Source organism: Anabrus simplex, chromosome 2 (genome assembly GCF_040414725.1).
Source record: "Anabrus simplex isolate iqAnaSimp1 chromosome 2, ASM4041472v1, whole genome shotgun sequence".
NCBI classification, from domain to species: Eukaryota; Metazoa; Arthropoda; class Insecta; order Orthoptera; family Tettigoniidae; genus Anabrus; species Anabrus simplex.
Window position 1 is genome coordinate 220,575,559 of NC_090266.1, and position 22,511 is coordinate 220,598,069.

Below are 22,511 nucleotides of genomic sequence, written 5' to 3' on the forward strand. Positions count from 1 at the left end.
ACTCCACCATCCGTCGGATCCTGTATCGGCATGGGTACTATGGAAAAATCCCTCGGAAAAGGCCATGTGTAAGTATAAAAAGCATACGGCTTATACTGACATTCGCTAAGGAGCATATAAATAAGGAGAAAGAATTCTGGAATGATATTATCTGGTCTGATGAGACAAAAATAAACCTTTCTTGTGTCAGATAGCATCCACAGAATGTGGAGAAAAATTGGTACGGACAATGATGTGGCGAATACACTCCCAACTGTAAAATACGGTGGTGGGTCTGTAATGCTTTGGGGCTGTATGTCAACCAGAGGTGTGCGTAACATACATTTCATCGACGGAATAATGAACAAGGAGGGCTATAATGCAATCCCATGGGCAAACGTGAAGCAGAGTGCCGAAAATGTGGGGATGCCACCTGTTTATATATTCCAGCATAATAATGAACGAAAACACACGGCTGATATTAATAAGACGTGGTTGATCTGGAACATTCCTAAGCAGCTTAGAACACCTTCCCAATCTCCGGATTAAAATCCCATCGAACATCTTTGGTCTACGTTGAAGAGGAACCTCCGTAGGCAACGTTTGCGTACGAAGTAGGAACTTATAAGTGTGGTTCTTCAGGAATGGTAGAAAATCAGTCCCGACATGTGCAATGAATTAGTGTATTCTATGCGGCGACGATGTCAGGCAATTAAAAAGTCGTGAGGACATTCCACTAGATACTAACATGTTCCAGGAACACTTTATTTTTTTATTTATTTCAAGTGTTCAGTTTGCTTGTACGAATAGGAATGATACAAGATTATGGGCGCGCTTTTCTTTATTAGAAGCTGTATGTTTGGTTAACGTGATTGCAGACAGATACAGTAGATATATGTTTTCTGAAGGCTTTGTTGAATGTATGTTGAGTGAATAAAATCCTTTTCAGTTTATTACTTTCTTGCAGTGCGTTGAAGTACTAAAGCAAACAGCCCGTACGAATAGAATGGGTACATACTGTACCTCCAGGAACGTGTGTGAAAATATCAACGTAGGCCGCATTAAACAACGACCCTCCTTCGCAGCGAAATATCGGAATTGGCCCCCGACGGAATAAATAAATCAACGGAGTCCTATGCTCCAAACACACGTAGCTAAATACACTAGGTATTCGTGTTTACAAATTGAATATCAGACGAGGACTCCATCTGCCTGGGCAGCATATCCTTCACAATAAACATGCATAATCACAATATTCTATTTACACAAAAATCCATGATCACCTTATATACCGTAGGCATCGAACACAAGAACCCTCGAGGACCTAACAAACACTCACAGTCACACGCAGGCATGGTGAAATCTAATTGCATAACATGCCCCTTTGGTTTCCAAAATATATTTAATGAATTTAAATGTATCATAAAACTTAAACAAGTGAAATGAAATGGCGTATGGCTTTTAGTGCCGGGAGTGTCCAAGGACAAGTTCGGCTCGCTAGATGCAGGTCTTTTCATTTGACTCCCGTAGGCGACCTGCGCGTCGTGATGAGGATAAAATAATGATGAAGACACATACACCCAGCCCCCGGGCCAGCGGAATTAACCAATCATGGTTAAAATTCCCGACGCTGCCGGGAATCGAACCCGGGACACCTGTGGCCAAAGGCCAGCACGCTAACCATTTAGCCATGGAGCTGGACAAAACTTGAACAATTTCCCTCAAATATGACTTTAACCCGAGATGAACAAAGCATCTCCGCAAACAAAGCAACTCAATTAGCAAAGAAATAAATTAATATAGCTATCCAAACTAACCCGCATGGTTTTACAGGAAGATGTCCTTACGCATTGGTCTTGATCGCGTTCAATTATTTCTTTCTTTCTTTCATTCTTTTTTTTTTTTTTTTTTTTGCTATTTGCTTTACGTCGCACCGACTCAGATATGTCTTATGGCGACGATGGGATAGGAAAGGCCTAGGAAGTGGAAGGAAGCGGCCGTGGCCTTAATTAAGGTACAACCCCGGCATTTGCCTGGCGTGAAAATGGGAAACCACGGAAAACCATCTGCAGGGCTGCCGACAGTGGGGCTCGAACCCACTATCTCCCGATTACTGGATACTGGCCGCACTTAAGCGACTGCAGCTATCGAGCTCGGTCTTTCTTTCTTTCTTTCTTTCTTTCTTTCTTAATCTGCTTACCCTTCAAGGTTGGCTTTTCCCTCGGATTCAGCGAGGGATCCCACCTCTACCGCCTCAAGGGCAGTGTCCTGGAGCGTGAGACATTGGGTAGGGGATACAACTGGGGAGGATGACCAGTAACTCGCCCAGGCGGCCTGACCTGCTATGCTGAACAGGGTCTTAGGTGGGGGAGGGATGATTGGAAGGGATAGACAAGGAAGAGGGAAGGAAGCATCCGTGGCCTTAAGTTAGGTACCATCCCGGCATTTGCCTGGAGGAGAAGTGGGAAACCACGAAAAACCACTTCCAGGATGGCTGAGGTGGGAATCGAATCCACCTCTACTCAGTTGATCTCCCGAGGCTGAGTTCCAGCCCTCGTACCACTTTTCAAATTTCGTGGCAGAGCAGGGAATCGAACCCGGGCCTCCGCGGGGTGGCCGCTAATCACACTAACCACTACATCACAGAGGCGGACAGTGTTTTCATGTGCTGGACAAATTCTTTCAGATGGAAGGTCTGCAAAACGACCTGAAACTCTGATATTTCTGAATAGAAATTCCTCGTATATAACACCAGTTCTATGCAATACAGAACCCTAACGGTACTTCCCACACTGTCTGTGTACAACGTGCCGTGTCTGATTTGAATGCTTGTCGCAAGATGAAGAATTCAGTTCATTTGTATGCTTTACTTATTTTCCTTACCGATATTATCTTAACAGTTTTGTCATTTAACTCCTTACCAGCCGGGCTGAGTGGCTCAGACGGTTTAGGCGCTGGCCTTCTAACCCTAACTTGGCAGGTTCGATCCTGGTCCAGCCTGGTGGTATTTGAAGGTGCTCAAATACGACAGCCCCGTGTCGGTAGATTTACTGGCACGTAAAAGAACTACTGTGGAAATAAATTCCGGCACCTCGGCGTCTCCGAAGACCTTAAAAAGTAGTTAGTGGGACGTTAAGCAAATAACATTATTATTAACTCCTTACCACATAGTTATGAATGAAATGTTTGACATTATATGAGCTTAAGCACACTTCAAAGAACTAGGTTTCGTTTCGTCAATTATCACATTGAATACGGTTCGTTTATCCATATGCATTAATATTTATTTTACTTTATTTATTCATTCATTTGTATGTTTATTTCTTTGTTTATGTCTACTTGATATGCCTCATATTAAGCACAGATTTGTAAGTACACTCTTTGTTATGTTATGTTATGTTATGTTATGTTATGTTATGTTATGTTATGTTATGTTATGTTATGTTATGTTATGTTATGTTATGTTATGTTATGTTATGTTATGTTATGTTATGTTTTAAATTTGTATTACATTATAAAAATTGTGCAAATAACCAATAATAGATAGTACGAAGCATAGTACCACTGATAATAATTTATAATCTTCTTTATAAATGTAAACTGTAGCTTGGAATGTCAATATAAAGTTTAAATTTATCGCTATAAAGTTGTACTCGGTTCTGTACTCGGTTTAACCGAGTAATGACGTCATAGTACTTGCTCTGTAACTCCCCTTCAAACTACTGAAATTCCTGAACAGATAAACGTTGACTCAAATAAGTGTAAATAACAAGGATAATGGGCGCCACCTGCAAAACACTTGCAGGAATATTTAATTATGTAGAGCAACGAACCACTCCCTCTCCCAAGGCGACGGTCATCAGGCTGACGAGGCTCCAGACTTGCTTTGTAACCTTACCTGTTGCTATATAACCCCTGAAATTAAATTTGGGTAACATGCCAGGTTCAGCCTCACTCCACTGACAAAAGACTCACTTAAAGTTTGATTCTATGATTTTACTCCCAGAATAAGAACTAATATGTGACAAACACCAACAAAAATAAACACTTATGCAACCCACTTAGTGCCTGCTGTTTACATAGAGCTAATATACACAATACTATACAACAAAATCATCTCTACAAATCGAACATCATTATACTTTTAACATACCTCCAGGTAAGAGCCCCACTGCACTCCGCTGTTACCGTGAATCCTAATCTGGTAGAGAAAAGTACGACGACTATTTCTCTACATATGGATGCAACCTTCTTTACTAACAGCATCCCTAACCTATTTACACTTCTTCGTCGTCTTGAATTTCTTCACAATTGCTGGCTGGACAGACAGCGTTACATGTCCGGAGGCAAGCAAACAGCAAAATTCTCCACCAACTGAAGCTGCATACTCGGGTCACAAGTTCCAAACAAACACTTTCTTTTTCAGAAAGTCCACTGCAAAGCCGGTAAGTCGTTGAGATTATACCATGTTCACTCCGTAACAGATACTCCAAACAATAGCAGATCGTATAGCAAACTGCGCAAATACGTCGCTCCCGCAGACCAGTACAAATAAGAAACACACAGTATCAGCATCAGAGTCAGAAACACAATGAGAATCAGAATCAGAATGCCTCGCCGCACACGCTTACCCACTTATATATCCTTGCTACGCGTGGTAATCGCGTCCTGAAAAGTTATTGGTAGCAACGCTCACACCGGCACTTCTTCCCGCGTCACTCTGTCAACACAAACCTCGTTCAAAACAAAGCCCTCGCATTGGCTATCGAGTATATGATGTGACATAGACCGTCCACTCATGTATGTCCACATTGATTCACCCCAATTCTTCAACCGATACAACCTGCCGTACCCCGTGTTTTCAAGCCACCTGTTGCAACACCTCCAACTGACTTCAACCGTCCTTCCCGATATAGTCGCAGTTTTCCCGGTTGCACAATCCTTACGGCTAGGCCATATTTACAGACTCTTACCCAAACGGAAATTTATACAAAATATAATGATGAACATATGCAATATTCCCTAACTATACATTCTTCTTATAATATTACGTTTTTACATGGTATATAAACAAAATTACATGATTTTAACCTAACAAACTATATACGAAAATTTCCTAACCTAAAAACTCGGGAGTCGTACATACGTACGGTTACAGCTCCGAACCGAACCACTCCGTCTCCACCACTAGTCCACAGGTCGTGGGTTGCTCGGAAACGCCATCTTAGCTTGACCAATCTCCTATTAACGCTTTACGCCGTCTTTTATCTTTCTTCAAGTCAGCTGACACGTACACCAAACACAGTTAATTATTATAGCTGACAAGGATTTAAGTTGCGCACTTATGTAATCACGCATGCGCGAGTATTTTGCCTTTGGCACTACAAGAACGTGAACACATGGTTAAAGTTAGTTCAGCTGGTTACGCCACTCTTATCTCTATTATGCTAGTAAATTAGTTCCTTCCTACAAATCCAATAGGGAACAATGAACCGTCCATACTGATTGTTGGTATTATAGTGTATGAATGTATGAGTGAACTAACCGATTGGGCTATCGCGTGCGTGTTTCGCACCAACAAAAGATAGAGCATTCTTCGATCGCATTTCGTGCTCGAACCCGCCTTGATCAGTGTTGCAAATACAGGACGGGTGTAATAGTGAATCGTTCTCTAACCGTCTCCAGAAATTCTTCGGCAGCCTTATTATTTTGTTTTCCGTCCTGAATATGCGAACGGGACACAAATTTCGTCCGACTTTACTAAACCAAAATATTCGTGGACGTGTGAAAGTGATAATCTCCGTTCACTACCTACGTTTTACAGCCCTCCTCTTTTACTCCACATTTACGTGACTAGGAACATAACTAGAAATGGACGATTTGCGTGGCGGCGGACTAGGAGCATCGCTGGATTCCGATTTTATATTTTCGAAATGGGACCCGGAGTTTCGCTTGCAATCGGAGGAAGGTTTTGACTTGACTCGCCTTCACTGTCGACGTTGTGGGAGAAACCTCAATACGTTGCACTCATCTATGCTTATTTTCCATAACATCAATCAGATATTGTCCCATTTCCTTTTTAGAGCTATTTTCTTCTGAAAACGAAAACGCCATTTTTGCGGAAATAACTCATTTCCAACTCTACTACGTAAATAGAATTTCAAACATCATCCACCGAGGAACTAATTATCACTGTCCTGCTAACTTTCCAACAACCATTAAAACCGTTACTTAACTGCTGGATACAATGAAACACCCCACCGCTGACTAGCGCGTGCGGCTCTGCTTATCACTGACCTTTGGTACGTCGGCCACCACGGTTGTCCACTCCAGCCAGCATGTATCAATCAATCAATCAATCAATCAATCAATCAATCAATCAATCAATCAATCAATCAATCAATCAATCAATCAATCAATCAATCAATCAATCAATCAATCAATCAATCAATCAATCAATCAATCAATCAATCAATCAATCAATCAATCAATCAATCAATACTGATCTGCATTTAGGGCAGCCGCCCAAGTGGCAGATTCCCTATCTGTTGTTTTCCTAGCCTTTTCTTAAATGATTTCAAAGAAATTGGAAATTTATTGAACATCTCCCTTGGTAAGTTATTCCAATCACTAACTCCCCTTCCTATAAATGAATATTTGCCCCAATTTCTCCTCTTGAATTCCAACTTTATCTTCATATTGTGATATTTCCTATTTTTAAAGACGTGTACATGCATAGTACTCGAGCCACATCCCATTGATCTATATGAGAGATTCACCACATGATTTCGGTGACTTTCAGTTACATCTGAAGACTGATTTTCCTCACGTTTTCCTCTGAGAGTACGAAGATTGTGTAAAAAAATTTCAAGGTAATTTTCGAGCTGTCTTACGTGATGCTTCCGTTGTCAGCATAAACTTCTATATCCCAGGCAAGACCCTTATTCCAAGTTTTTTTGCAACAAAAGTCTGGTTACCAATGTGACACTACATGCAACACATACTAGATCAAAAATCCTATGAGCCGCATTCAGCATGCTTTTCTTAGTAACCCTATCCGTATCTGAAGAAGGAAAACTTTCCACATTTATCTCCAGCATGTCTCTGGATGGATTCCAGAGACTCTCTAAAACATTGATAGGCTGTATGCACAGGTGAAGTCATCCCCCACCCTCTTTGTTCAAACTGTCCTTCACGCATAACTGAAGTGGCTAGATTGATGAATTCCTGGACCTGTTCTTCATCACTCAGGCTAGACACGTAATTATCAACATAGAAACTATGAGCTTGCTCGTCGACTAATCAATTTTTAAGCAGGATTCTAAAAGAAAAAGGGCTGGAAGATATCCCAAATACGAAACGGTATTACCTGTATAACTTTAGGACATATTCTTCCGTTATCCAAAAAAACATCGAATGAAGTTGCGGTCACTTGTACATAAACTGATTTGGAGGAACGCACGTCGGAGTTCCCCAAATACTCCTACCTTCTTGAGACGAAATCGAGCTAGAATGGCAGGTATCTTAGATTTTGGCGCACCGGGCGAGTTGGCCGTGCTGTTAGGGGCGCGCGCAGTTGTGAGCTTGCATTCGGGAGATAGTGGGTTCGAGCCCCAATGCCGGCAGTCCTGAAGATGGTTTTCCGTGGTTTCCCATGTTTACACCAGGCAAATGCTGGGGCTGTACCTTAATTAAGGCCATGGCCGATTCCTTCCAACTCCTAGCCCTTTCCTATCCCATTGTCGCCATAAGACCTATCTGTGTCGGTGCTACGTAAAGCAAGTTGTAACAAAAAAAAGATTTGAGCCCTTCTCCAAACACTGACTGAGGCTTGGGTTTTCTAATCTCGAGCAGAAGCGTCGAAAACTGGACGTAAAGGTGTAGTGCTATTTGTCTTCACCACATGACGATGGTGTAGGCAAATGCATATCTTGCGGATGAACTACCTCAGTAATTCCTTCCGAAATCCACTCGTCTAAAACTTTTTGATAAGCACCAAACAGTTTCTCGGCTTTCAATTCCTTCACAGTGGAGTTCGTCTTCTTCAGAGCTAGGATGTAGTTATCCGGTAAAGTTGGGTGACCTGCATTCCAGGGTAAATGTACTTCATAGCGCCCTTCCTCCGTGATGGGCACTGTCTCGACGAAATGTTGCTGAACTGAGGCTTGAAGTTCTATTTTGTTCAAATTCTCAGAAGGTTCTGTGAATACAAGGGAGTCTAGCGTCCACAGATCTGACAACGCAGCATCCTTAATAAACATGTTCGTCACAACAATAGCAAGGTTATCTTTAGAATCGTGTGCTGTTGGTATTCTTCCCATTAATGTCCACCCAAGTTTGGTCTCGATTGCCACTAGCCCACAATTGAGCATTATCCTACCTCCAGTGAGAATGTTACCAGCAATATCATCTCCAGTTTAAATTTCTATTGGCCCAGTGCATTCCAAATCACTGAGGCTGATGTTTTCCTTCACTAGTTCATCAATCCATGCTCCTGGTTTTAACAGGAGAAACGTTTCCACATATTCTATCCTGATTTAATGTTTGAAAATGACATTCATACTTGTTGTCTGTACTGGAGAGATGAACACTGAAAATATTTTTATGCTGGACAACACCCGTATTGCAAACCTCTAAAAGTGAATGTTGGATTACTTCCTTGGCATTTGGCTGGTATCCCATTTTTGCTGCTGTGCTAGACAGATTATATAGGCACTGAAAAGCAGTGTCTATCAATGCCCTAGTAGGCCAATTATTGCTGTCACTTCTTATATTGTCTACAAGCGTCTGCATCAGCACATTACAGCTGTTTGGTAGACATGCAAGTGCTTCATCACGTTGTGGTTTAGACTCTGTGGAACTATTCCGAATGTTTTCTTTCCCTCCATTGAACTATCAAGCACCTGAGGTAGAGTATCACAAACAATAACAAAAGATGACATGCCACAAACTATACAATTTGGTCGATTTTTGCACTTTTCCGCATGGTGCCCTGATCTAAGACAACAAAAACTGGCCGTTTTGCTGTCCAAGATGTGACGTCTCTCTGCCTCAGACATACCCTGAGCCTTAATACAAACCTGAGCCCTGTAGTTGGACGAACAAAGGATGCATCCAGGTCTTCACTTTGCAGTGGTAAGTAACCCAGCAGCTGTAGGGATATCCTTTATAGTATGTACAGATTGTTTGAATCACTTTTCTTCCAAATGACCTTATTATTTGAAGGGACTGACAAGCCAAACCCAGACATAGCAAGTCGCTTTCTGTTCTCCTTCAACATCAGCCCTGAGCAACTTAAAAATATTCCCCAGGACATCCCTTGAAGACGATTCAGGTTTACTTGTTCTCTTCAAAACATCGTCTGGTAGACATGAGGATACTAAAGGCAAAAATATGGTGCCATACTTTTCTGATGTTACGCCCAACGCTTGAAGATTTCTAAGGTGACACTGCAACTTATCATGCAGACAAGATGGAGACATCTTCTTGGTGGAGAATATATTCTTAAAATGATGTTCAACGGATCCCGAATATAGAAGTCAGTTAGAAATTCTTCCTTCCCTAGTGGTCTTCGAGCGCCTTTAACACTTCTGGATATATCTCAGCTGTACGAGAGTAACTCTGCCCCAGCAATACAGTTGGGAACTGTGGCAATGAAAAGATACTGCAACTTATCACTGGAGTCCATATTTGGGTCGCTATCTATATTCTTGAACTGTGACGAAAACGGTAACGAATCCTTTAATTCCCATTTGAATTCCTTAATTTTCATCTGAGGGAATTTTTAAAGTGCAATTTGAAGCATTTACAGGGGATGAAGTCCCAGACGTTTGGTCCGAATGAGTAGACCTAACCTTATATTCATCTAGCCCTATCTTACTGACATTACGTTTCATCCTAAAACACATGACAACATATTCTTCCACCTTATCCAACTCCAAGTCAAGCTCATTCTCTGGCAAGGTATCGTCATGTGGTATATATTCACAAACTCTTGTAAACGTAATTCAAGCACGTCCATATACGTACATACTTGCTCACGATCCAAATATTCTCCACCACCCAGTAAAACTTCCAGATCCCTCTGAATTTTGCTGATCGATCCTCGGATAATACCACGGGATATTTTCTCCACTTCACGACATGATGGCTAGATTGATGTCTATAACATTGCAGTATTAAACTAGTTACTGTGTTCAGAATAAAACAACCGTCGTTAATAATATCCCGTCCGCAGCGCCATATGTTGGGAAATGAAAAACATTAAGATAGACAAGAATTAAATTCCACAATATATCCACACGGCCGATTGTTTTATTCATCAAGGCAGTTTATCAACATAAACTATTAACAAACTTCGGAACTGGTAAAACATAAAAACAGAAAAAAATAGTATGTCGAAGTTACACATACAGTATGGTTAGTAAGGAATGTCTCGAACAAGTGTCCATCTTACTGTCCCCTTCAAAAGTGGAAATAATTTATTAAGGGAGAATGGTTTATTTCATAAGTGAGTTGTAACATTATTTAATCGCCAGGAGGGTGATATTTTACACTCCCGTGCTAGCATGAGCCAGCCGCTTGCGAACCGGTTTTCCCGACCTACCAAGAGAACGAGGAAGCAGGGTGAAATTCCTGTTAGATGTCCTTCAAACACGTGTGTGTACCACGTGATCGAGCGAGCAGCGTGATTACGATCGATCAATAAATGCAAGGTCGAGTGATGTGAAACTAGGGCAGCCAATAAAAATGACAATCTTCACAGGAATGCAACAAATCCACCAATCAGATATAATTAAGAGGCACACCTACGTCTTAAGACAATGAATTAATGGTAATTCCAAAGGAAATTTTATAGAGGGTTTTACTTCTGAACACTGGATTTGAGCGTTACTCTAAATGCAGCTACGGTCGAGACTGGACGTCGTTTCCTTCACTGGGAGACTTTGCATTAGAGAAGGCACTGAGGACTGAATAAACTGCAATTCAGACATTTGGAAAAATTATCTACGATTTATTTATGACTGCCATAAGATAAGTGTCCATCTCCAAATTATTAAACATCGCGTGTGTATCCTGGACTATTGCTAAGACTTTTGTTAGTTTCAGCTTTTCTAGGAGAACTCAGAAGAAGGAAGGTCGTTGGTTCGAGCTCGCTTCAAGATGGCTATCCATTTCCGAGATGAATACTACTGTTTCCTGTGCACCTTCAGCTCCTTCATGAGTCACTAATTATGTAAGGCGTCGGACATGGGCAAGACTTTGTTCGATGGAAGGTGATGTGACCACGTACTAGGTCATCAGCCAGAATCCAGTCAACACCAGCCACATGAGTATTCTTTAAGAATTTATCTTTCTATCTTTCTGTAAAATGTTTGTAAAACGTAGCCTTACCTTATTCATTTAGATTTCTATTAGTTTAGCAGTAGTTTGACTTTTCATTCTTCTTTCTTCGGTGGGAGGTAGTTTGTGCTCTGGAATGAATGTGTATTTGGTTCTATTAGTTAGAGATGAGAGTGAATGTCATCGAGAGAGACCTCAACTGTCCTAAAAATTTAGAAGGCAGGAGAAATAAAAGTAAATGAACCCCGCGTTAATCTTGAATGATTTTGAAATAATTTGAAAATTAATTGAGACAGATTAGGACAGTGTTCTAGTGTTTTTCTAAGTGTAAAATTTCATTCTACGATTATACGATATGTCTGTGGACTTTAGTTCGTTTAGAGCCATCTGAATAATTTTGTACGATAGCTTTGCAAGTGAGATTATGCACGGTCAATAATATAATAATAATAATGAGTAAAAATAATTAAACCTAATTACGGGCTAAAAATTGAATAAGGTCATGGGTTTAATGTTGGTTTGTTCTTGGAAAGAATTATCGTGTGCTCACTTTATGTAAAGTAGGCCTGGAACATGGCAATCCTCCCGACGGAGTAATGATGAATTATACGTATATTTTACTGTGCTATTAATTTGAGTATGACTTGCAGATGGATATTATATTTTGTGTGATAATTTATGCATCCATTAGAGTCATTTTGGAAGGAATGTGTCACTGGACATGATTTCTTCGAGCTTGAGTGCAGATTAATCGAGAGCCACGATATTATAGGTGAATAAAAATAAATGCCGCAACTCATGTACCGTAAGCGCGTATTCTAATACACTGACTGACAGAGCAAATGCAACACCAAGAAGGAGTGGTCAGAACTTTATGCCAATTGCAGGGTAGACTGACGTCACTGAGGTATGCTCATGATGTGAAATGCGCCGCTGTGCTGCGCACGTAGCGAACGATAAATGGGACACGGCGTTGGCGAATGGCCCACTTCGTACCGTGATTTCTCAGCCGACAGTCATTGTAGAACGTGTTGTCATGTGCCACAGGACACGTGTATAGCTAAGAATGCCAGGCCGCCGTCAACGGAGGCATTTCCAGCAGACAGACGACTTTACGAGGGGTATGGTGATCGGGCTGAGAAGGGCAGGTTGGTCGCTTCGTCAAATCGCAGCCGATACCCATAGGGATGTGTCCACGGTACAGCGCCTGTGGCGAAGATGGTTGGCGCAGGGACATGTGGCACGTCCGAGGGGTCCAGGCGCAGCCCGAGTGACGTCAGCACGCGAGGATCGGCGCATCCGCCGCCAAGCGGTGGCAGCCCCGCACGCCACGTCAACCGCCATTCTTCAGCATGTGCAAGACACCCTGGCTGTTCCAATATCGACCAGAACAATTTCCCGTCGATTGGTTGAAGGAGGCCTGCACTCCCGGCGTCCGCTCAGACTACCATTGACTCCACAGCATAGACGTGCACGCCTGGCATGGTGCCGGGCTAGAGCGACTTGGATGAGGGAATGGCGGAACGTCGTGTTCTCCGATGAGTCACGCTTCTGTTCTGTCAGTGATAGTCACAGCAGACGAGTGTGGCGTCGGCGTGGAGAAAGGTCAGATCCGGCAGTAACTGTGGAGCGCCCTACCGCTAGACAACGCGGCATCATGGTTTGGGGCGCTATTGCGTATGATTCCACGTCACCTCTAGTGCGTATTCAAGGCACGTTAAATGCCCACCGCTACGTGCAGCATGTGCTGCGGCCGGTGGCACTCCCGTACCTTCAGGGGCTGCCCAATGCTCTGTTTCAGCAGGATAATGCCCGCCCACACACTGCTCGCATCTCCCAACAGGCTCTACGAGGTGTACAGATGCTTCCGTGGCCAGCGTACTCTCCGGATCTCTCACCAATCGAACACGTGTGGGATCTCATTGGACGCCGTTTGCAAACTCTGCCCCAGCCTCGTACAGACGACCAACTGTGGCAAATGGTTGACAGAGAATGGAGAACCATCCCTCAGGACACCATCCGCACTCTTATTGACTCTGTACCTCGACGTGTTTCTGCGTGCATCGCCGCTCGCGGTGGTCCTTCATCCTACTGAGTCGATGCCGTGCGCATTGTGTAACCTGCATATCGGTTTGAAATAAACATCAATTATTCATCCGTGCCGTCTCTGTTTTTTCCCCAACTTTCATCCCTTTCGAACCACTCCTCCTTGGTGTTGCATTGTCACTGTCAGTCAGTGTATTTCACAATCGGAAAACCGGTGGAAAGATGGTTCATTTCTCACACACATTGAATTACCTATATAAACACAATACTGTTGAAGCATTTTGTTTAGATATTAAAATACTCCAAAGAAATACTTCACTTAAAATAATACTAAAAATTTATAAACTGCTCGTATGTGTCGTGTGCTTTAACTTCTGTTATTTTGCTAGCGCTGCGGTGCTCTGGTTAGTTAGAAGCATAGACACGCAGAACTATACTATTTCTTTCCCGAGTTGGAGTCTGATAGCTGAGTGACAAAGCGCTGAACTACAGAAGATAAACGAACATCACCAAACAATGTTGCCAAGATTAGGCAGTGCCACGCCGCTCTCATGGACTACCCGTTGGTTTGAAAGTCATAATTCATTATCTGTAAAGATTACACACTCGATACACTTTGAGGCGGGACATACTGCTTGTGATTGTTTTTTGGAAGTGTCTGGTATGTTTGACTGTTGTTGTTTGTTTATTATGCTCATCTTGTATTGTTTACAACTACATTATTAATCATACGCCAAGCATAGGTAGTCTCGTGAATGCGACGGAGTTCCCGTCTGGAGGAGCCAGGGACACTCCGAGCAACCGAGGGCCGAGCGCCACCTACCAGGAGCCGACGACATCAACATACCCCAGACCCACCCGGGATATTTCGTCTTCTGATGAATCGGACGGTTCTACTGCACCTCCAGCTCGGTCACTCATACATCTGCTCGCGGAAGGGGAGACCTTGGAGCAGCAGGCAACTATGCTCAGGAGTTTTGCTGCAGCTCACCCTCTCCAGACGCCATGGCAACCAGCTCAGATCAATTTGACGTTCCACTAGCACAGGTCAAAAACAGGTCTATGTACCTTTAAGTAACTCATTTCAACCACTTCAGGTCTTATCCACCAGCAAAGTACCGTCCCCGAAGCATTAGTTCCACTGCAGGTGCCAGCCACCAGTGACCATGCATCTGGCCCCTCGGCCAATGCCTCAAGTTCCGCGCCAGCACGTTCTGTGTCTGACGGGCATGGGACTACCCAAAGAAACACTCGTGGTGGTGGGAACGCGTCAATGGACTTAGATCCCTCTCCTCGTAGGAAAAAATCTCTTCCACCCTTGTGGTTTATGATAAGCAGCAGTACCAACGGAATTATCGTCAACTTAAGTCACTGCACTAATTAGATCAGGGTTCTTAACACCAGGGATGTCCTGAAATTTCACGTTGACAATGAAGAAGACTTTAAACTGGTGATACAATATTTCGAGGACAAGAAAGTTCAATTCTACTCCTATCAGCTAGCTAGCCAGAGGCTTCTTAGGGTCATTATCCGAAATATTGTGTCATCAGTCGGCACTGACTGGGAAACGGAAGAGTTCGAATGACTGTGGTACGAGTCACGTGACATTATCAGTTTACTTGGCGGGATTCCGCCATCAAGAAAATGATTTCCTTCAGTGTGATGAGCGTAAGTCTGCAGATCATAGAATTCTCTAGAACCATTTATTCCTTGGCATTACATTTGGGGGCAAGGGTAAAAACTGAGTCTTACTGGCGTAGAGAGGTTGGGTCATACAGCCAATTACTGTCGGATGACAGATGACGGATGGGGCGATAACCACTTGGCTGCTGCTTGTCCGGTCACTCCGGAGGCGCCAGCGAAGAGTGTGAATTGTGGAGAATAGCATCCGGCATCATGGCGAGGGGGCAGCCTTTCTCGGAAGGCCGTACAACAAAAGAAAACCGCATAGCACTTAAAAGCCCTGAAGAAAAGTGATCTGCCGCTCTCTCGCCCCGTCCGGAGTTCTCTTTTGAGAACGGTGTCAGTGGCGCTGCTGCCCCGTCCACAACTGCCCCCTGGAAACACCGGGACCACCCCTCTAGACCTCGGTGGTTTAATCGACGATATCGATCTGTGCGTACAGATCAAATTAATCACACTATTTCCCATCTTAAGGGATACAATTACTAATTTGAGATCGTGCACTAGCAATTTGGACAGAATAGTGGTGCTGATTAATGCTGCTATGCAGTATTTCTCAACCCCCTAAACGGACGCGACAGACACAACTGTTGATTATGAACTTGACAATTGGTGCGTGGAATTTTCAGGTGTATCATTAGGAGGCTTTTATCTCTGACCTTGATATCGATGATATGCTGTAGGGTGAAACATGGCTATAGAGCATATGCACATTAAATTAAGATGTAGTTTACCTGGAAGATAGAGTCGGAATGATGGGTGGGGTTATGGCAATGCTGGTTAAGGTAGCATGACCAGTCACGTGCCATATCCCTTACCTCATTCCATACTAAAATAACTAGGCTTAGAAATCCGACATAGAAACTACCACTACAATATACTTGCTGCCTACCTACCACCTTCAGCACCTCTCCATCTTACAGATAGATTGAGGTTCTTTTAGACAAAGCGGACTCATGTTCCCGCTCTGCTAATGGTTTACCAGACGTCATTGATGTGACAGTAAACAAATTCTATAATAGGATTATCTAATCCGATCTGAGTTTAATTCGGACCATAATCCCATTGTCTTCAATGTTGCGTGGGACCGATTAATTTTTGCCATCTCTTCCAAACCTTTGCGAGAACATGGATTATTGCAAGTTACGATCTCATGTGGACAAAAATTTAGAGACATTTCAATTTCGCAGCCGAGATGAATGTCGATAGGGCCATTGGGGTCCTTACACGTAAGATACTCAATGCCAGGAGGCACATTCAAGATGCGGCGCAAAATTCTTGTTTGACCCCTGGTCCACAACCAGACGAAGGTATTTCAGATGTCTCCAAGGATTTGATAAAAATCAAAAACCGCTATCGAAAGAGATGGAAACGTTATGTTTATCCAGTCGACCAGTCAAGGTCGTCCCCCTACGACTGCTGGAACACAAGATTGAGAAATGGTAGCAACTCTGTCGAATCCTCACGGACAACGATTCAAATCGCGCGTTCTGGCGGGTAACTCGCAATCTGACTCGGCCACGCGAACCCCGGCGTGCGATTCACGGCCGAAGGGGATTCGTATTCTCCCTTTGGAAAAAGCTGAGGCGTTCGCTGACTTAATTGAAATTCAGTGTGTAACACACTATACGCCTTACCATGATGACTCTAGTGAAAGGCTGGTAGCCCGTATGGCCACAGCTTTTTGGCCACATAGGACGCCACGCGACGAAGTGACTGGCATATCACCTGCGGAAGTTCACAGGTGTATTAAACGGTTAAACAAGAATGCCGGTTATGGAACGGCTCGGACGATATTACACAGAGTAAGGAAACAACCTGATGTGCCTCAGACGATATAACAGAAGTTACACAAAAAACATGGCGTGGGTCGGATTACGTCCCAGTCAGCTACACAAGTCTGGCTACCTACGAATATCTAGTGACACGACCATTGGTTTAGGTTGGTTAGGTCCGGCTTGTGACAAGACCATTGGGCTTGATTGTTTAGGTCCAGCTAATGGTAAGACCATTGGGCTGGAAGCAAACAAAGGGGGTCTGGGGGCGTAGGCCCCAAGTTAGAGCCACGAAGCGGACCACAGGCTTCTAGTGTCCTGCGTAACAACACCATTGTGCTGGATAGGTTATAGAGATGGGAGTTACATATCGTAACATGATACTGTATCCTATTCCATCAGTGTAAGTTGTTCCAGAAAGAATATGATCCACCGGAGACCCTGATACAAAAGTAACTGTCTGAGCGAAACCGAGAGGAGGGTAGGTGTGTCTGATTGGCTTACGGGTATTAGGAAACATAGCAGCTCGCTTTAAGGGTCCACTCCTGCGCTGGCGCAAGCGAATATTTTGTAACTCTTTAGAGGCAGTACCGGTACTGATATTCATACGCTGTTACTTGCTGGCCGGTTACAGATATTCTTTAGTTACTCGAAGTGCTTTGTGTTAGGCTTACAGGTGGTGATTGATACATACAGAAACGTAATTCCTCGGAACAGTTACGCGTGGTCTTCCCACTTCGCATCTCGTGTTTCATGCCGTATTGTGAATAGAGCTAAAGACCCGATACGATTTATATGGACAAAAAATTAATTACAAAGAAACGGTTTCTTAGAAACGTCTTGTAATAATAATAATAATAATAATAATAATAATAATAATAATAATAATAATAATAATAATAATAATAATAATAATAATAAGTGCGATCACATGTATCTGTTCCTCCTCAAACTTCGTAATTGACCGCAACCGGCCAAGCAGTGCAGCAACAACTGTTATAATTTTTACCTGTACAAAGGAAAAGGAGTGATTATAGAGAAAAAGGACACTGGACAAACCACTTACACGGTTGTTTACAGCATATTCCCAACCTTCTTCCCATGGCGGTTTTCGGTAGATTCCAATGTACACACCAAACAAATGCCGGAACTGTTCCTCAGTTGAGGGCATGGTCGCTTCCGTCCTAGTCCTGTCCTATCCTATCCCATTGTCAAAAAGAGATCAGTCTGCGTCGGTGCGACGTAAAAAGACAAAATGAAGGGTTCTGGATTAAACTCTGTTGTTTCCTCATCTCTTATTCCGGCAGAATCTGAAGTGTCTATGACACTCGCTCATCAACATATTTTATAACGTCGGGTTCGAGTGTCTGTTAAACTACAGATCCTTGGACATCTAGGAATACACAGAGATACCTGGCAATCACGGCGATTTTCATAAATGAAGGTTTCGAAGTATTAGTTCTTGGAGTGTACATGGGTCATTGCAAACATTTTCTAGGAATAGTCAAGAATGAGTGCAACGAACTGACGAAAGGGATGGGAGGGTGGGTGGGAGGGAGGGAGAGAAGACAGCGAGACGAAGATACAATATTGCTATTTATAGGTACTTACTAAGTTGCGGTTAGGGGCTGTAAGAGGCAGCAGGTATAGTGGATGTTCTTCCCAAAAGTTGACCTGCAACTTGTATTTTGTTACTTTTATATCCTAATACTCCAACCTAATACTACACTGTAACGGATACATAGGAACAGGATGTCGGAAAGCAACCGTTTATCCTATCTCTAATAGGTTACGCCTCGCTAGTGACAAAATTATTGGACTGGATTGGGTAGGTCCTGGTAGTGAATAGAATAGAATAGAATAGAATAGAATAGAATAGAATAGAATAGAATAGAATAGAATATTCCCATCCCCTAGGTTCCGGATTGCCTGGAACTGAGGAGAGGGTAAACATTCAAATTAAATATGATTCATGCATTTTTTCTTGTTAACATTTATGTACAATTATGCCTAATCACTATGTACACCCAACCTATAAATTGCAGTTTTTTAAATTTTCTTTATGCTTGTCTTAATCATTGTTGTTGTTTGAGTCATCAGTCCATAGACTGGTTTGATGCAGCTCTCCATGCCACCCTATCCTGTGCTAAACTTTTCATTTCTACGTAACTATTGCATTCTACATCTGCTCTAATCTGTTTGTCATATTCATACCTTGGTCTACCCCTACCGTTCTTACCACCTACACTTCCTTCAAAAACCAACTGAACAAGTCCTGGGTGTCTTAAGGTGTGTCCTATCATTCTATCTTTTCTTCTCGTCAAATTTAGCCAAATCGATCTCCTCTCACCAATTCGATTCAGTATCTCTTCATTCGTGATTCGATCTATCCATCTCACCTTCAGCATTCTTCTGTAACACCACATTTCAAAAGCTTCTATTCTCTTTCTTTCTGAGCTACTTATCGTCCATGTTTCACTTCCATACAATGCCACGCTCCACACGAAAGTCTTCAAAAACGTCTTTCTACTTCCGATATCATTGTTTGAAGTGAGCAAATTTCTTTTCTTAAGAAAGCTCTTCCCTGCTTGTGCTACTCTGCATTTTATGTCCTCCTTACTTCTGCCATCGTTAGTTATTTTACTACCCAAGTAACAATATTCATCTACTTCCTTTAAGACTTCGTTTCCTAATCTAATATTTCCTACATCACCTGCCTTCGTTCGACTGCACTCCATTACTTTTGTTTTGGACTTATTTATTTTCATCTTGTACTCCTTACCCAAGACTTCATCCACACCATTCAGCAACTTCTCGAGATCTTCTGCAGTCTCAGATAAAATAACAATATCATCGGCAAATCTCAAGGTTTTGATTTCCTCTCCTTGGCCTGTGATTCCCTTTCCAAATTTCTCTTTGATTTCCTTTACTGCCTGTTCTATGTAAACATTGAAAAGGAGAGGGGACAAACTGCAGCCTTGCCTCACTCCTTTCTGGATTGCTGCTTCTTTTTCAAAGCTCTCGATTCTTATCACTGCAGACTGATTTTTATACAGGTTGTAGATAATTCTTCGTTCTCGGTATCTGATCCCAATCACCTTCAGAATCATAAATAGCCTGGTCCAATCAACATTATCGAATGCCTTTTCTAGATCTACGAATGCGATGTACGTGGGATTGTCCTTCTTGATTCGATCCTCTAAGATCAGATGTAAAGTCAGGATTGCTTCACGTGTTCCTACATTTCTTCTGAAGCCAAATTGATCATCTCCCAACTCAGCTTCAACTTGTTTTTCCATTCTTCTGTAAATAATACGTGTAAAATTTTGCAGGCATGAGATACTAAACTAACGGTGCGGTAGTTTTCACACCTGTCAGCACCGGCTTTCTTGGGAATAGGTATAACAACATTCTGCCGAAAATCGGATGGGACTTCTCCTGTCTCATACATCCTGCACACTAAATGAAATAACCTTACCATGCTGGTTTCTCTTAAGGCAGTCAGTAATTCAGAATGAATATAATCAATTCCAGGTGCCTTGTTCCTATTTAGGTCACTCACAGCTCTGTCAAACTCTGACCTCAAAATTGGGTCTCCCATTTCATCAGCATCAACAGCCTCTTCATGTTCCAGAACCAAATTATCTACATCGTTACCTTGATACAACTGTTGGATATGTTCCTGCCATCTTTCTGCTTTGTCTTCTTTCCCTAGAAGTGGCTTTCCATCTGAGCTCTTAATATTCATGCACCTAGATTTCCTTTCTCCAAAGGTTTCCTTGATTTTCCTGTATGCAGCATCTACCTTTCCCAGGACCATACAGCCTTCGACATCCTTGCACTTCACCTTCAGCCATTCTTCCTTAGCCACCTTGCACTTTCTATCCACTTGATTCTTTAATAGCCTGTATTGTTTTCTGCCCTCTTCATTTCTAGCATTCTTGTATTTTCGTCGTTCATCAATCAGGTCTAGTATCTCCTGAGTTAGCCACTGATTCTTAGTTGATCTTTTCTTCCTTCCTAACATTTCTTCAGCAGCCCTACTGACTTCATTTTTCATGACTCTCCACTCTTCTTCTATTGTGTTTCCTTCAGCGTTTTCATTTTATCCTTGTGCAACATGTTCCTTGAAACAATCCCTCACACTCTTTTCTTTCAACTTGTCTAGATCCCATCTTTTTGCATTCTTTCCTTTCTTCAATTTCTTCAACTTCAGATGGCATTTCATGACCAACAAGTTGTGGTCAGAGTCCACGTCTGCTCCTGGGAAAGTTTTGCAATCCAACTACTGGTTTCTGAATCTCTGCCTAATCATAATGAAGTCTATTTGATACCTTCCAGTGTCGCCAGGTCTCGTCCACGTATACAGCCGTCGTTTGTGGTGTTTGAACCAAGTATTGGCAAGGACTAAATTATGATCAGTGCAGAATTCAACCAGCCGACTTCCTCTGTCGTTCCTTTGTCCCAATCCAAATTCTCCTACTGTACTACCTTCCCTTCCTTTGCCTACCACTGCATTCCAGTCTCCCATCACAATTAGATTCTCGTCACCTTTTACATATTGTATTAAATCTTCTATCTCCTCATATATTCTTTCAATTTCTTCATCATCCGCTGAACTAGTACGCATATAGACCTGCACTATTGTGGTGGGCATTGGTTTGGTGTCTATCTTGACGACAATAATTCTTTCACTATGCTGGTCGTAGTAGCTTATCCGCTGCCCTATTTTCTTATTCATTATTAAACCAACTCCTGCATTTCCCCTGTTTGATTTCGTGTTGATAATTCGGTAGTCGCCTGACCAAAAATCCTGTTCTTCCTGCCAACGTACTTCACTTACACTGACTGACAGAGCAAATGCAACACCAAGAAGGAGTGGTCAGAACTTTATGCCAATTGCAGGGTAGACTGACGTCACTGAGGTATGCTCATGATGTGAAATGCGCCGCTGTGCTGCGCACGTAGCGAACGATAAATGGGACACGGCGTTGGCGAATGGCCCACTTCGTACCGTGATTTCTCAGCCGACAGTCATTGTAGAATGTGTTGTCGTGTGCCACAGGACACGTGTATAGCTAAGAATGCCAGGCCGCCGTCAACGGAGGCATTTCCAGCAGACAGACGACTTTACGAGGGGTATGGTGATCGGGCTGAGAAGGGCAGGTTGGTCGCTTCGTCAAATCGCAGCCGATACCCATAGGGATGTGTCCACGGTACAGCGCCTGTGGCGAAGATGGTTGGCGCAGGGACATGTGGCACGTGCGAGGGGTCCAGGCGCAGCCCGAGTGACGTCAGCACGCGAGGATCGGCGCATCCGCCGCCAAGCGGTGGCAGCCCCGCACGCCACGTCAACCGCCATTCTTCAGCATGTGCAAGACACCCTGGCTGTTCCAATATCGACCAGAACAATTTCCCGTCGATTGGTTGAAGGAGGCCTGCACTCCCGGCGTCCGCTCAGAAGACTACCATTGACTCCACAGCATAGACGTGCTCGCCTGGCATGGTGCCGGGCTAGAGCGACTTGGATGAGGGAATGGCGGAACGTCGTGTTCTCCGACGAGTTACGCTTCTGTTCTGTCAGTGATAGTCACCGCAGACGAGTGTGGCGTCGGCGTGGAGAAAGGTCAGATCCGGCAGTAACTGTGGAGCGCCCTACCGCTAGACAACGCGACATCATGGTTT